This window comes from Staurois parvus, unplaced genomic scaffold, assembly GCF_062004578.1.
Source record: "Staurois parvus isolate SC_StPar_1 unplaced genomic scaffold, SC_StPar_1.0 ptg000636l, whole genome shotgun sequence".
In the NCBI taxonomy this organism is placed as follows: domain Eukaryota; kingdom Metazoa; phylum Chordata; class Amphibia; order Anura; family Ranidae; genus Staurois; species Staurois parvus.
In genome coordinates, this window is record NW_028318432.1 from 4,243 (window position 1) to 19,349 (window position 15,107).

At 42.4% G+C, this 15,107-nt stretch overlaps 1 long non-coding RNA gene across 1 annotated transcript; it reads right to left on the bottom strand.

The window, feature by feature from the left end:
- Positions 1–3,206: 3,206 nt before the first annotated feature.
- LOC149449083 (uncharacterized) lies at positions 3,207–14,269 on the bottom strand. Its single transcript, XR_016315448.1, has 3 exons — positions 14,119–14,269; positions 4,774–4,889; positions 3,207–3,259 (listed from the first exon to the last, which is right to left on the bottom strand). It is a non-coding gene; the product is annotated as an uncharacterized LOC149449083 (long non-coding RNA).
- Between the last annotated feature and the right edge of the window lie 838 nt (positions 14,270–15,107).

The following is a 15,107-nucleotide window of genomic DNA, read 5'->3' on the forward strand; positions in this document are numbered from 1 at the left end:
GGGAAGCCTACCCCACCCCCTGCTAACTTGCCAACCTCCTCCACTCTTCCTACCACTCCATCCCCCACAGCTATCTTCTCCTGTACCACCATCCCCTCCCTCCTAGATTGTAAGCTCGAAAGAGCAGGGCCCTCGATCCCCTCATGTTTTGCATTGTATTGTTGTTGTTCTGTCACATGTTCTGTCCCCCTTTGTAATGTACAGCGCTGAGCGAACTATTGGCGCTTTATAAATACTGTATAATAATAATACTGCACTAGTTTAACTTGCGTGGTCATGCAACGCTGTACCCAAACAAAAAACTTATATAAATGGTTTTCACACAAATAGAGCTTTCTTTAGGTGGTATTTGATCACCACTCGGTTTATTTCTTACGACATGTCTTTGATAATACAATTTTTTTTTTTTTTTACTGCTAACGGAAGTGATCAGCGACTTATAATGGAACTGCAGCGAGCAATCTGACACCAACTACCACAGAGCTCTGTGTTGTTTACCAACACAGAGCGCTGAGCTGTGATTGGACACAACCGATCAGCAGGTCCTGGCCATGAATAATTGGTACAATCACAGCGTGTGCTCGCAGGGGGGACCCAAAACCTGGAAGTAGGCAGCGACGTACCCATGCGCTACCTACAGTGGCCGCCCATCCAAAGTACACTGCGGGTGGGCAATCGTAAGCTAGTTAAAGAACTATTATTATTTTATGTTATTTATACAGTATACAGTTGTGTCCAAAATTATTCAACCCCCAATGCTGTAAAGGGGTTTAGGGACTATAGTGTACATTTGGAATTGTATTCAGAATCAAATCCTACAAGGACGTTGTAACTACCCAAATGCAACTAAAATGACATCAATTGTTTATGTAATACAGTAGTAAATGGTTCTTATGTGGTTTCTTCATTGCCACAATTATTCAACCCCTTAAAGACTACCACTCTGAAGAACAGAGGTTCATACAGGTGCTTTCCATCAGGTATTGAAAACACCTGTGGATGTCACCGAGCAGCAATCAAGCATAATAAGCACCAATTAGGCAGCTTTAAAATGACTGTGATACTCAGCTCCTTCTAGACATTTACTGGTGTGGTTACAAACATGGTGAAGGCAAGAGAATGGTCCAGGAAGACAAGAGAAGAGGTGATTTCTCTTCACAGGAAGAGCAATGGCTATAAGAAGATTGCAAAGATGTTAAACATACCAAGAGACACCTTAGGAAGCATCATTCGCAAATTCAAGGCAAAGGGCACTGTTGAAACGCTACCTGGTCGTGGCAGAAAGAAGATGCTGACTTCGACTGCTGTGCGCTACCTGAAGCGTAGAGTGGAGAGAAGTCCCCGTGTGACTGCTGAGGAACTGAGAAAAGATTTGTCAGATGTGGGTACAGAAGTTTCAGCCCAGACAATAAGACGCACACTGCGTAATGAAGGCCTCCGTGCCAGAACTCCCAGGCGTACCCCCTTGCTGTCTCCAAAGAATAAGAAGAGTCGACTGCAGTATGCCAAAAGCCATGTGGACAAACCACAAAAGTTGTGGGATAGTGTTCTGTGGACTGATGAAACAAAATTAGAACTGTTTGGGCCCATGGATCAACGCTATGTTTGGAGGAGGAAGAACAAGGCCTATGATGAAAAGAACACCTTGCCTACTGTGAAGCATGGTGGAGGGTCAATCATGCTTTGGGGCTGTTTTGCTTCTGCAGGTACAGGGAAGCTTCAGCGTGTGCAAGGTACCATGAATTCTCTTCAGTACCAGGAGATATTGGATGGAAACGTGATGCAGTCCGTCACACACCTGAGGCTTGGGAGACGTTGGACCTTTCAACAGGACAATGATCCCAAGCATACCTCCAAGTCCACTAGAGCATGGTTGCAGAGGAAAGGCTGGAACATTTTGGAGTGGCCATCGCAGTCACCAGACTTAAATCCGATTGAGAACCTCTGGTGGGACTTAAAGAAAGCAGTTGCAGTGCGCAAGCCTAAGAATGTGACTGAACTGGAGGCCTTTGCCCATGAAGAATGGGCGAAGATACCCGTAGATCGCTGCAAGACACTTGTGTCAAGCTATGCTTCACGTTTAAAAGCTGTTATAACTGTAAAAGGATGCTGTACTAAGTACTAAGATTGAATGTCACTTGGGGGTTGAATAAAACTGATAATGCTGTGAGCACAGAAAAGACATTTGTGGTTATTTCATTATAACTGTTATGTTATATTTGTCTGACCTACAAGTGCCTCTTTAATGTAAATGTAAGCAAGATGACTGAATGATCAAAAGCAATGTCAAACTGGCCAAAACACTCAATTTCAGTGGGGGTTGAATAATTTTGGACACAACTGTATTATACATTTTAAAGTTATTTAACCACTTTCTGCCTGCCCACAGTACATTTAGTGCGAGCAGGTGGCAGCTACAGGCTAGGCAACATACCCGTAACGTCACCATCCGTTTCCGGGTTTTTGGGTGCAAAAGCACACGCCCCCTGCTGACCTGTGCTTGGACAAAGACAAGTTTGTCAGTAGGTTTCAGCTACTGCAGCTGTGCTGTCTGTCACAGTTTGCCGCCGATCGCCGGGAAACAGCCGGTAAGGACCGGCTGTGACCCAGCGACTGACATCCGCGGCGGTGATCGGCGGGACAGATAGGGCGGCGGCGCGCCTCACGCGCGCCCCGTTTTAAAACGTGGTTTTGCCTGCCCGTGCCTCCCTGCCGCCGTATTTCTACAGTGGCAGGGCGGCAAGTGGTTAATTTGCATACAATTTTGCATGCCCAAGCAATTGCTAGTAAAAAGTAGCACAGTTCTGAATGTCCTTTGATGATGTTGTATGCATATATGTATGCTATAGGCTGACAGAAGATGAAGCAGCTGGAGGACTGTGTTCTGGATATGCCGATCCTGGGGTGATCAGCATGGCAGACTGTGACCCTGGAATGGCAGCATGGCAGTCAATGCCCCTTTTCATTTATTCCGGTTCAGTGACTCACTAGGTGGTTAGGCCAGGATCAGAACCAAGTCAACAACCATATCAATATGTTCTAACTTGCAGACCTTTTTTTGCATAGTAATAAATAGAGTGTTGGTAGGTCCAAATAGTTCCAGAAGATGAGTAGCAGAAAAAAGTTCTATCACAATCAAGCAGGTAAGTTACATCCTGGAATACACTGAGAAGTGCACAAAGAAGATTTGCTGGATAAAGGTACTTACTGGTCAGCTTGTTGTGACTCAGAATGAGTTGGGTGATGTGGGACAGGGTGACTGTGAAAGGAAACAGAAATGTCACATTTCATTTTACGCAGGAGAATACACATAATCAGCAGCTATATAGAAGCCCTTGGATATTGGTCTACATTAGCAGTATTTTTATTGTTCAATCTATTTTATTCACATAAACAGCACAAAAGTTCTCCCACAGAGAGCAAGAATGTATTTTACAGGCATCCTAAAATTACAGAAAAATGTAATAAGTATAAACGTACTAAATATATCCGAAGGTGAGCTCAATTTCCTTCAACACCATTAGGTTATACCAAGGCCGGATCTAGTGGGGTTCTGGGGTGGGCTCTGCCCCCCCAGATTTTAACTGTGCCCCCCAGGTCCCTGAGAGTGCATGAGCCAGTCTGATGCAGACAGTTGATGTAGGGAGGCACTCTGATGGGGACAATCCATGTAAGAGAGCTCCCATGGGGACACCTAATTTAAGGGGGCACTCTGATGGGGATAACTGATCATACGTAAGGTGGACTCTGATGGTTACCCTGATGTAAGGAGGGCACTCTGATGGGGAAACCTGATGTAAGGAGGGCACTCTGATGTAAGGGGGCAAACTGTTGGGAACCTGATAAAAAGGGGACTTTGATGTGGACTCCTGATGTAAGAATGGCACTCTGATGGGGACCTGGATATAAGGGGGCACAGGTTCTGATTAATCATCCTATTCTAATGATAGCCAAATCCATACTAGTGTTTCCCAGGATATGACACAGTGACAGACTGTCAGTGACTCACACACAGTGTTGACATCCTACCCTCTGACTTAATTTACTGCACCCCCAGATCAGATAGGCTAGATCTAGCCCTGGGTTATACTGAGCCAGTGTTGGTATTAGTACAGCTTCTGGTGCCTTGACATGCTTTCCCCACTCATGCTCACCAGCCCAAGCACACTGCTGCCCCAATGAAAATTCTACTCTACTAAATAAGGAAAATGTGCATGTGTCACCTACCCTCCCACAACGGTTGGTGCCAATAAGCAGACCCAAATGCTGTCACATGGGGGTGGGAATGTATGAACCAACCATGGTGTATGGGCACTGTATGCATGATAATGAAGGACACAGTAGGAATCAAGGGACCAGGGAGAAAGTGTTATATATTGGCTATACAATTAAAGGAGCGCTATGGATTTATCTGATCTTGCTTATAAAATAATATAGGAGGGCGGAAAAAATAAATAAAAAGGAACTGGTACAAAACAGGAGAGAGAATAAATGGGTTTTATTTTTATTCCACTTAACTTACGAAGTATTTGAAGGTTTGAATGCACAGCTGTAAATATTTTTTTATAACACACCAGTATTTGGCATGTTTGGTGTATCGCAGCTCATTCAGAATGAATAGGCTTCTTAAGACAATGCATGTAAAAGAAAAACACAGTGAACGCACAGGTGTGAGCCTGACCTAAAACTGATCAGAATTGGCACCCAGGAACAGAATTGTGAGTAATCAATATTGGTGTGTAGATTCAGGAAACTTGTATGAACTCTACTTACACAGGCCGGAAATGTCCAGCATGCTAGCGATCCCTCGGTCGCACATGTCAATTTCTGTGACATTCTTCTCCCGGCTCTCCTCCACGATCTTCTTCAAAGACTTGGACATCTTGATGCTGGAATGTAAACCAAAAACATGAATATTGTGACAGAACAGCTGGTTACTCTAAAACCTATTCTGCACAGATCTGTACCCACAAAATCACTGACTTGCCAGCCAAACCAGTGTGATGTCTGTAATGCCTATGAAATGTGTTGGCCTTGGACCCTTTGTTTCTTGGGTAATTTTTACAATAAAGCATTACTGCCCAGATAACAGGAGCATGAGACATTGATGTCATTTCTCCAGGTCCAAGGAACAGAGTCGCAAGATATTAGACTGATTAAATTAGATAAGAACTTGTTTGTGCAATTAAAGATGTCTACTTGTTTGAGAAGTTAGAAATATTTAAGTTTAGAATAGATAAGATGCTGATCTGAAGCAAAAGTGTGATATTCTTAGATAAACGTTGTTTGTTCAGTGTAGTGGCTGGGCGTGACTCTGTTATCCTCAGGGAACCTGATAGCTCCTCCTAGAGTGGGTGTGGTGCCTGCCCACTTCGGGAGAGCTGCCAGAAAAAGGGTTTAAAACAGGAAGCTTTAGCATGGTCAAGGCGAGCAGCCTTCCTATGAGAAAAGGGAGACTCTGACGCTTGGACTCTTGCCAAGGCTATATGGGCTCATCGGTTGGTCGCGTTACGGCTTCTCCGCAACCCCCTATGCATTATGGTTCCGATGGGGTCTGTTCCTTTCCGACTTCCCATAGCTTTGGTAATGCATTAATTCTATGCTGTGACGCTGTCAAAAGATGTGTATTTCATGCTGTAATGCTCACATTATTATTGGTGTGTGTTATTATGCAGATTGTGATGACTATAAGATATATCCTCCTGTGTGTTGTGTGATAATAAAAGTGGAGGTTTTGACAGTGCAAGAATATTGCAGTTGGATTCTGTTATTTCTTGGAGTGCCGAGTGAATGCTATGATGTGCCAGGGCAGGTGTTCATCCGGTAGTGGGTTTTTCATATGCTTAGAATAATTAATGGTGTAAATGCTGGTTAAACATACTCGTGTGTGACTACCTGTGTATTGTGTGTATGTGACTTGCTTTTAGTTATTGTGTCCAGCATTGCATTACAATGTCGCTGTGTCCATGTCTCCTTTCTATCCATTATGGGAGCAACACTACATGAGTAGGACGGCACTCTCTCTGTTGTTGGCAAGTTTTGGTGAGTTTGTCAGTCACAGGATTACTAGTGTGATATACAGTTGCAAGAAAAAGTATGTGAACCCCTTGGGATTACATGGAGTTTTGCATGAATTGGGCATAAAATGTGCTCTGAATGTCATCTAAGTCACAACAATAGAAGAACACAGTCTGCTGAACATAATACTACACAAACATTAGATGTTGCCATGGTTTAATTGCACATAACGTGTAAACATTCACAGTGCAGGGAGGAAAAAGTATGAGAGGCCCTAGCTTAATGACTTCTCCCAGAGCTAATTGTAGCCAGGAGTGAGCCAACCTTGACTCCTATCAGTGTGATGATATTGGATGTGTTGCCGACAGCTGTCCTGCCCTTAAAAAACACACACCTGTTTTGGGTTTACTGGTTTCAAGAAGCACTGTCTCATGTGAACCATGCCTCGCAGAAAAGAGCTCTCAGAAGACCTACGATCAAGAATTGTTGACTTGCATGAAGCTGGAAAGGGTTACAAAAGTATCTCCAAAAGCCTTGATGTTCATGTGTCCACGGTAAGACAGACTGTCTACAAATGGAGAAAGTTTAGCACTGTTGCTACTCTCCCTAGGCGTGGTCGTCCTGTAAAAATGACTGCAAGAGCACAGCGCAGAATGCTGCATGAGGTAAGGAAGAATCCCAGAGTGTCAGCTAAAGACCTACAGAAATCTCTGGCACATGCTAACATTTTTGTTGACAAATCTACAATAAGGAAAACATTAAACAAGCATAGAGTACATGGGAGGACACCATGGAGGAAGCCATTGCTGTCCGAAAAGAATATTGCAGCACGTTTGAAGTTTACAAAAGAGCACCTGGATGTTCCACAGCACTACTGGCAAAATATACTGTGAACAGATGAAACCAAGATTGAGTTGTTTGGGAAGAACACAAAACACTATGTGTGGAGAAAAAAAAGGCACAGCACACCAACATCAAAACCTCATCCCCACTGTAAAACATGGCGGAGGGAGCATCATGGTTTGGGGCTGCTTTGCTGCCTGAGGGCCTGGACAGATTGTTGTCATTGATGGGAAAATGAATTCCAGAGTTTATCAAGACATTATGCAGGAAAACGTACGACCATCTGTCCGCCAACTGAAGCTCCGCAGAGGATGGGTGATGCAACAGGACAATGACCCAAAGCATACAAGTAATTCAACAAAACAATGGCTGCAACAGCACAGAATACGCCTTCTGGAGTGGCCCAGTCAGAGTCCTGACCTCAACCCGATTGAAATGCTGTGGCATGACCTTAAGAGAGCGATTCACACCAGACATCCTAAGAATATTGCTACACTGAAACAGTTTTGTGAAGAGGAGTGGTCCAAAATTACTCCAGATCGTTGTGCAGGTCTGATCTGCAACTACAGGAAACGTTTGGTTGAGGTTATTGCTGCCAAAAGGAGGGTCAACCAGTTATTAAGTCCAAAGGTTCACATACTTTTTCCTCCCTGCACTGTGAATGTTTACATGTTATGTGCAATAAACCATGGCAACATCTAATGTTTGTGTAGTATTATGTTCAGCAGACTGTGTTCTTCTATTGTTGTGACTTAGATGACGTTCAGAGCACATTTTATGCCCAATTCATGCAAAACTCCACGTAATTCCAAGGGGTTCACATACTTTTTCTTGCAATTGTAGTCCTTAGAAAAGTGACAGGAGTGCTTACAATAGTCAGTTTTTAGTCTTTTATGCAAGACCTTTATCCCAAAAGGGAAAAAACTGTTGCTATAGCTGTCTAAAAAAAAAAAGTGTTAGCAGACCAATCACAGCGATCACATATCAGTTGTAAACAATGACTGTCTTTTGTAGCCAGTACTTACTAATGTGATCCCTATGATTGGTCACAGTGCTAACATGGTACAGAGCCAATCATAGCAGAACTGTACAAAGTGATAGCTTTGGCCACGATAGTAAACAATGGCACATGAATGGATGCTATTCAGTGTTAAAATGCTTGCTTGTATAGTGGTTATCACTGTAATAGGCAATCATAATGTAAAAAAAAAAAATTCCTGATCACCTTCCCAAAGCAGAACAGTGTCACTGTACTGCTCCTGTAACAGTATGTAAAAAAAAATTTAAAAGTGTGTGTGTATATATATACGCCTGGTCCTGGATAATTGACGCATAACCTGTTGTGAAATTGCACAAAAGATTAATCTTTCTGTGGGAACAGTGAACACAACGATGACGAAGTGAAGCAGGCTGTCCTAGTATGGTTAAGGTGTACTGACAACTCTTTCTATGTAAAAATAAATGCAGTTTCCAGTGTTTGAGATATAGAAATAGAGATATATATCTATCTATCTATCTATCTATCTATCTATCTATCTGCATACACACACATTTACTGTCACCTGTTAGTGTCCCTGACCACCACCACACCAGTCATATTGTCCGTATTCACACCAATTACAGTGTCCTGTATGCATAATTTATGCTCCTTGAAAGCCCAAAAGGCACTCCTTGGATGTTGGGCCACTCTATGCATCAAGGCCGTGAAAAAAGTATCACATGTGTTCTTCCAATACTAGGGAGGAATAGCAAAAAGTCTTATAAGAGTGTATACTTGTGAGCTACTATGGTGGCACAGAGGTGCTTATAATTAATTAACTCCTTTAAATGTGATGGTGCATCAACACATAAAACACATACTCAAAATACTGTGTGAAAATAAACAAATAAAATATTAAATGTGTCGCGCTCCTCAAAAGAGTGTTTAGTGATAAATAATATATACTTATGTGTAAATATAAATTAAATAAATAAATCTAAATAAATAAATAGATATTATTTCATGGTGATATAATTTAAATTAAATTTAAAACACTCCCAGTGCTATAATTAATTTGATTATAAATAACTGAAAATTATATATTTAATAATATGAAGAAATATAATGTAATATGCCACAAAGAAAACCTCCTTGCACAATAATATATATGTGCAAAAAGTGTGCATGTGCAAAAATGCAAATATTGCCCAAAGCAGTAGTATATCAAAATATATATATGATAAAGTGCAATACCCAAATAAGTATGGAAAAATAAATAATGGTAAAACTGTGCAAATAATATATTATAATCACTCCACTTGTGCAACCTAAAGTGGTGATTAGGACTGTATACTGCTAATCCTTAGCTTAGATGAGATATAAACGTCCCAATCTATGCAGATATATGGAAAGTCTATTGCTGTTGAAGTAGACTGTGGTGTTACTTTCCTTCCACTAGATGGCCTCCCAGTTCCTTCCGAGTTGTGAGGGCTGGATGGATGGATATAGATATCTCCCCTCCTGTTGTTTGGGGTCTATCTCCTATCTCCTCTTCCTCCCCTTTACTCCTCCGATTTAGGCCATGAAAAAGAAAAATTCCCACATGGTGCTTTTATCCTTTATAAAAAGATTTTAATGCGTCTCCAGACAAATGCAAACTCACATTCCACAGAGCAATACAGAGCGTTTTTAAAATGTGTGCCCTCGCACAAAGACAGTACTCGCCGTTCCGCTGATAGTGGCGTCGTGACGTCAGAGCCCCTCCCCTACGCGTTACGCCACAAGGTCACGTGGCTTCCTCAGGGGGATGTAATTAATAGAATGTAGTAGATTATTACATCCCCCTGAGGAAGCCACGTGACCTTGTGGCGTAACGCGTAGGGGAGGGGCTCTGACGTCACGACGCCACTATCAGCGGAACGGCGAGTACTGTCTTTGTGCGAGGGCACACATTTTAAAAACGCTCTGTATTGCTCTGTGGAATGTGAGTTTGCATTTGTCTGGAGACGCATTAAAATCTTTTTATAAAGGATAAAAGCACCATGTGGGAATTTTTCTTTTTCATGGCCTAAATCGGAGGAGTAAAGGGGAGGAAGAGGAGATAGGAGATAGACCCCAAACAACAGGAGGGGAGATATCTATATCCATCCATCCAGCCCTCACAACTCGGAAGGAACTGGGAGGCCATCTAGTGGAAGGAAAGTAACACCACAGTCTACTTCAACAGCAATAGACTTTCCATATATCTGCATAGATTGGGACGTTTATATCTCATCTAAGCTAAGGATTAGCAGTATACAGTCCTAATCACCACTTTAGGTTGCACAAGTGGAGTGATTATAATATATTATTTGCACAGTTTTACCATTATTTATTTTTCCATACTTATTTGGGTATTGCACTTTATCATATATATATTTTGATATACTACTGCTTTGGGCAATATTTGCATTTTTGCACATGCACACTTTTTGCACATATATATTATTGTGCAAGGAGGTTTTCTTTGTGGCATATTACATTATATTTCTTCATATTATTAAATATATAATTTTCAGTTATTTATAATCAAATTAATTATAGCACTGGGAGTGTTTTAAATTTAATTTAAATTATATCACCATGAAATAATATCTATTTATTTAGATTTATTTATTTAATTTATATTTACACATAAGTATATATTATTTATCACTAAACACTCTTTTGAGGAGCGCGACACATTTAATAGCAAAAAGTGTTTTGGGGTGTAATTCTGAGTATGCCTATGCTTTATGAGAAAATTGGTAAAATGACAAACTTTGTGAAAAAAATGTCTTAATTTTCCAAAAAAAAAAAAAAAAAAAATTAAAGCATCAAAAAAAACAAACAAAAACAAAACAAAAAACTGTCCATGCCTATTCCTAAATACCCTGAACATTTTTTATTTTTTGGAGGAAAATAGAGTCATTTGGGGGTATTTGTACTCTCCTGTCATTTTAGGGCCTCAAGAAATGAGATAGGCAATCAGTACTGGATTGATCTGTTTTCAAACATATATACACCATAGTTTTTAAATACTATACTTGCACACAGACTAAATAATATACACATCAGCCCCAAGCCATTTCTGGTGCTTTTAGTTTGCATTTTAAAATCAGTATTTGTTTTTATAGAAAATGTCTTAGAATCCCCAAACATGATATATTTTTAAAAGCCAGAGGCCCTGGAGAATAAATTGTTTTGCATAATATCCATGTCACATAGTATTTGTGCAGAGGTTTTTTAAACACAATTTTTGGGGGAAAAAAAAAAAAAAACATTTTTACTTTTACTGCAAAAAAAAACAATACATAAGCCAATTGTTTTGTAAAATATAAAAAAGGTGATGTTGCACTGAGTAGATAAATACAAAACATTTCATGCTTTAAAATTGTGCATGTTCGTGCAACAACAACAAACAACATTTTCCAATTCATAGGCGAGGCTTTAAAAGCCTTTACAGGTTACCACTTTAGATTTACAGAGGAGGTCTAGTGCTAACATTACTGCCCATAATCTGATGATCGCGGTGATACCAACAATAGGCACTACCACTGACACCAACAACAGGGCACTAGTCCTCCCACATACCTCACATATGTGGGGTGATCTCTGTGTGTGTGCATGGGGGAACAACGTGTGCATAAACCTTTGCACATAAGAAAGGTGGGGGCATGTTAAATTTTTTTTTCTTCTCTTTTTGGTCACTTTTATTGCTGTCAAAAGGAATACAAACATCCCCTGTGACAGCAACAGATATGTGACAGGTATTTTTTAATGGAGGGATCTGTGTTTTTGAATGCTTTCAGATTTTTAAAAACGGTGCTGAAATCTGAAGTGAAGCCAGGTCATAGCTTCCGGTTTACAATACTCCCATCATTGGCTGTCTGGCCAGTTGACGGACACACTGGATGATCGCTCGGAACTCCCAGTGGGACAGGAGATCCCGAGAGAGGTGGCGTTTGTTTTATTTTTTTATTAATATAGTACAAAAAAAAAAAAAAAACAGTGGTGATTAAATACTACCAAAAGAAAGCTGTAAAAAAAAAAAAAAAAAAAAAAAATTTCATTTGGGTACAGAGTTGCATGACTGAGTAATAGTCATTCAAAGTGCGACAGCACCAAAATCTGAAACCTGGTCTGAACTAGAAGGTGGTGAAAGTGTCTGGTATACACATAGTTCGTTAAACTCAAAATCAAAAACGTTATATATTGCAGATTGCCAATCATTAGATGTGGTGGCTGCATTAGTTTTGGTTTTTTTTTTAGGCTTTTCCCTCTTCTGTTTTCACCTGGTGATCTGGCCAGTAACACACCTCCTGTATTAAGAGTGCCCTCCACTCTGGATGAAAGAGCACAGGGGGTAACTTTGGACAGCAGCATTGTCAGTCTGAGGGGAAGGGAGTGTTAGATGTACTAGCAGATTTAAATACACTAACAAATTGAAGCCAAACTCCAGCTCACACTTTATCAGAAGTTACTGCAAGTTTTTTTTTCCCTCTCTGTCAGTGCTAAAGAAAAAGTACATATAAAAATCCCATACTTCTCTTTGAAATGGTTTGTCTGAGTCCTCTACATTGTTACAGGTGTACCTCGGTTTACGAACGCCTCGGTTAATGTAATTTTCGGCTTACGAATGTTAATCCGTTGAAAACAATGCCTCGGTTTAGGAATTTTTTTCACAATACGAAGTGTATGTCGGTGATAATTTTTAAATACATTTGCCGGCTTTTTTTTTCCTTCACTATAGCTCACAGAATTAGCTGTCACTTTCCCTGAGCTAAAGGATACTTTATCTCTTTTATTTCTGGAAACTTTCTTTTAGCTGGGGGGGAGTGACAGCGGATTCTCTGAGCTATAGTAAAGAAAAAAAGACAAAAAAAAAAAGCCGGTAATTACATATAAAAACCGGCACTGACCTATAGCGATAGCGACTTTTTTTTTTTTTTTACTTTTTTCTGATCTCCAGAACGGATTAATTGGTTTTCAATGCATTCCTATGGGAAACTGCATTTTGGTTTACAAATTTTCCGCAATACGAGACGTCCCGAACAACGCATTCGATTCGTAAACCCAGGTACACCTGTATTATTATACAGGATTTATATAGCGCCAACAGTTCGCTCAGCGCTTTACAATATAAAGGGAGACAATACAGAACAATACAGTCCAGTACAAGACGGTTAGGAGGGCCTGATCCTTGGAGCTTACAATCTAAGAGGGAGGGGCTAGTGGTACAAAAGGTAATAACTGTGGAGGATGGACTGGTAAGAAGAATAGAAGATTCCATTATTAGCTGAAGGCAGGATAAGCTTCCCAGAAGAGATAGGTTTTCATTGATCACCTAAAAGTGGGAAGAGTAGATGATAGTTGGATAAATTGGGGTAGAGAGTTCCAGAGGACGGGGAGGCTCTGGAGAAGTCCTGGAGACAAGGGAGCTAGAGAGCAGGAGGTGGTGGGAGGAGCGGAGAGGATGGTTTGGGTGATATTTGGAGACAAGATTGGTGATGTAATTTGGGGCAGAGTTTTAAATGGCTTTATATGCTATTGTTAGTGTTTTGAATTTTATTCATTGGGCAACGGGAAGCCAGTGGAGGGATTGGCATAGAAGATAAAAGACATCCCTATCCCCCTCCCCCGGTAGAAGTGTCTAGAAGGGGGACAAGCAGCCAACACTCCGCTCAGCGGAAGATAAACAGAAGTCAGAGAAAACTTCCTCTTGTTCTTTTGAAAAACAACAGACTTACTGGCCAGATCACCGGGTAAAATAAAAAGGAGAGAAAGGAAAAAAAAGCCTAACAAAGAAAACGAATGCAGGCGTCACATCAAGGAATTGGTAAGCTGCAATATAATACAGGTTTGTGTTTTGGGTTTGATACCACTTCAATGGCCCTGTAATCTATTCTTCATCAGAGTTTCTTAATTGGTGTCCTCCTGCCTCGGTGAGCTCCCGAACCTCTCCTGATCCCTCTCACTCCCCTCTCAGGAGGGAACAGGGGAGGGTGGCTACCTTCACACATACAGCGGATCATAGGGAGCCAGTGTAGTCACCCTCTAACAGGAAGTCCGCTGACAGCCCCTATGAACAGGGATGTGGAGGAGGCGGAGAGCCATAGAAGGGAATTCCTGGGATAGAATTAGTGTCGGGTAAACTCTGCAGCTTTTATTGGAAAGTTCTATTCCTGGAGGTGAAGGAAAACATGTCCTATCCGGAGCTCCGTGTGGGGCCCCCAATACACCCCGCTGTGTCCCCTTACCCGCGGTGCTCGGTGTCCCCGGAGCTCCTGGAGGGATGCAGTTCACACCCCGGACAGGAAGTGGCCTGAGGCGCTGGAATCCCTTCACTCTCCTAATAAGGACAATTCCACTCTCCGCTGATACAGGGCACCACACTCCGACCAATCAGCGAGCAGCACAACGTCACTGGCTTCTACTTGTAGCCAATGAGAGGCAGTGGAACGCAGAAGCAGCCAGTGGGAGAGGAGCGGTGAGGACGCGGCTATATCGTAACTCGCTGGCCGGGAAGGAAGTTCTCTCTGACTTCTGTTTATCTTCCGCTGAGCGGAGTGGCGGCCGCGGCTTGTCCCCCTTCTAGTCACCTCTTCTACCGGGGAGGGGGAGGGATGTCTGTTATAATATACGGGCGGGGGAGGTTGTAACCGGTGGAGCCGAGGAAGAAGGCTTTGACTGTGCTGGAGCCTGAGAAGAGGAAGGCGATATATCAGTGGCCCTTTACTTGCCTTGTTCCGGCCCTTGGCTGCTATTCCACTGACACCAACAGGGGCACTTGTCCTCCCACTGACCCCAACAACGGGGCACTCGTCCTCCCACTGACCCCAACAACGGGGCACTCGTCCTCCCACTGACCCCAACAACGGGGCACTCGTCCTCCCACTGACCCCAACAACGGGGCACTCGTCCTCCCACTGACCCCAACAACGGGGCACTCGTCCTCCCACTGACCCCAACAACGGGGCACTCGTCCTCCCACTGACCCCAACAACGGGGCACTCGTCCTCCCACTGACACCAACAACGGGGCACTAGTCCTCCCACTGACACCAACAACGAGGAACTAGTCCTCCCTCTGACCCCAACAACGGGGGAACTCGTCCTCCCTCTGATCCCAACAACGGGGGAACTCGTCCTCCCACTGACCCCCACAACGGGGCACTAGTCCTCCCACTGACCTTAACAACGGGGCACTCGTCCTCCCACTGACCCCAACAACGGGGCACTCGTCCTCC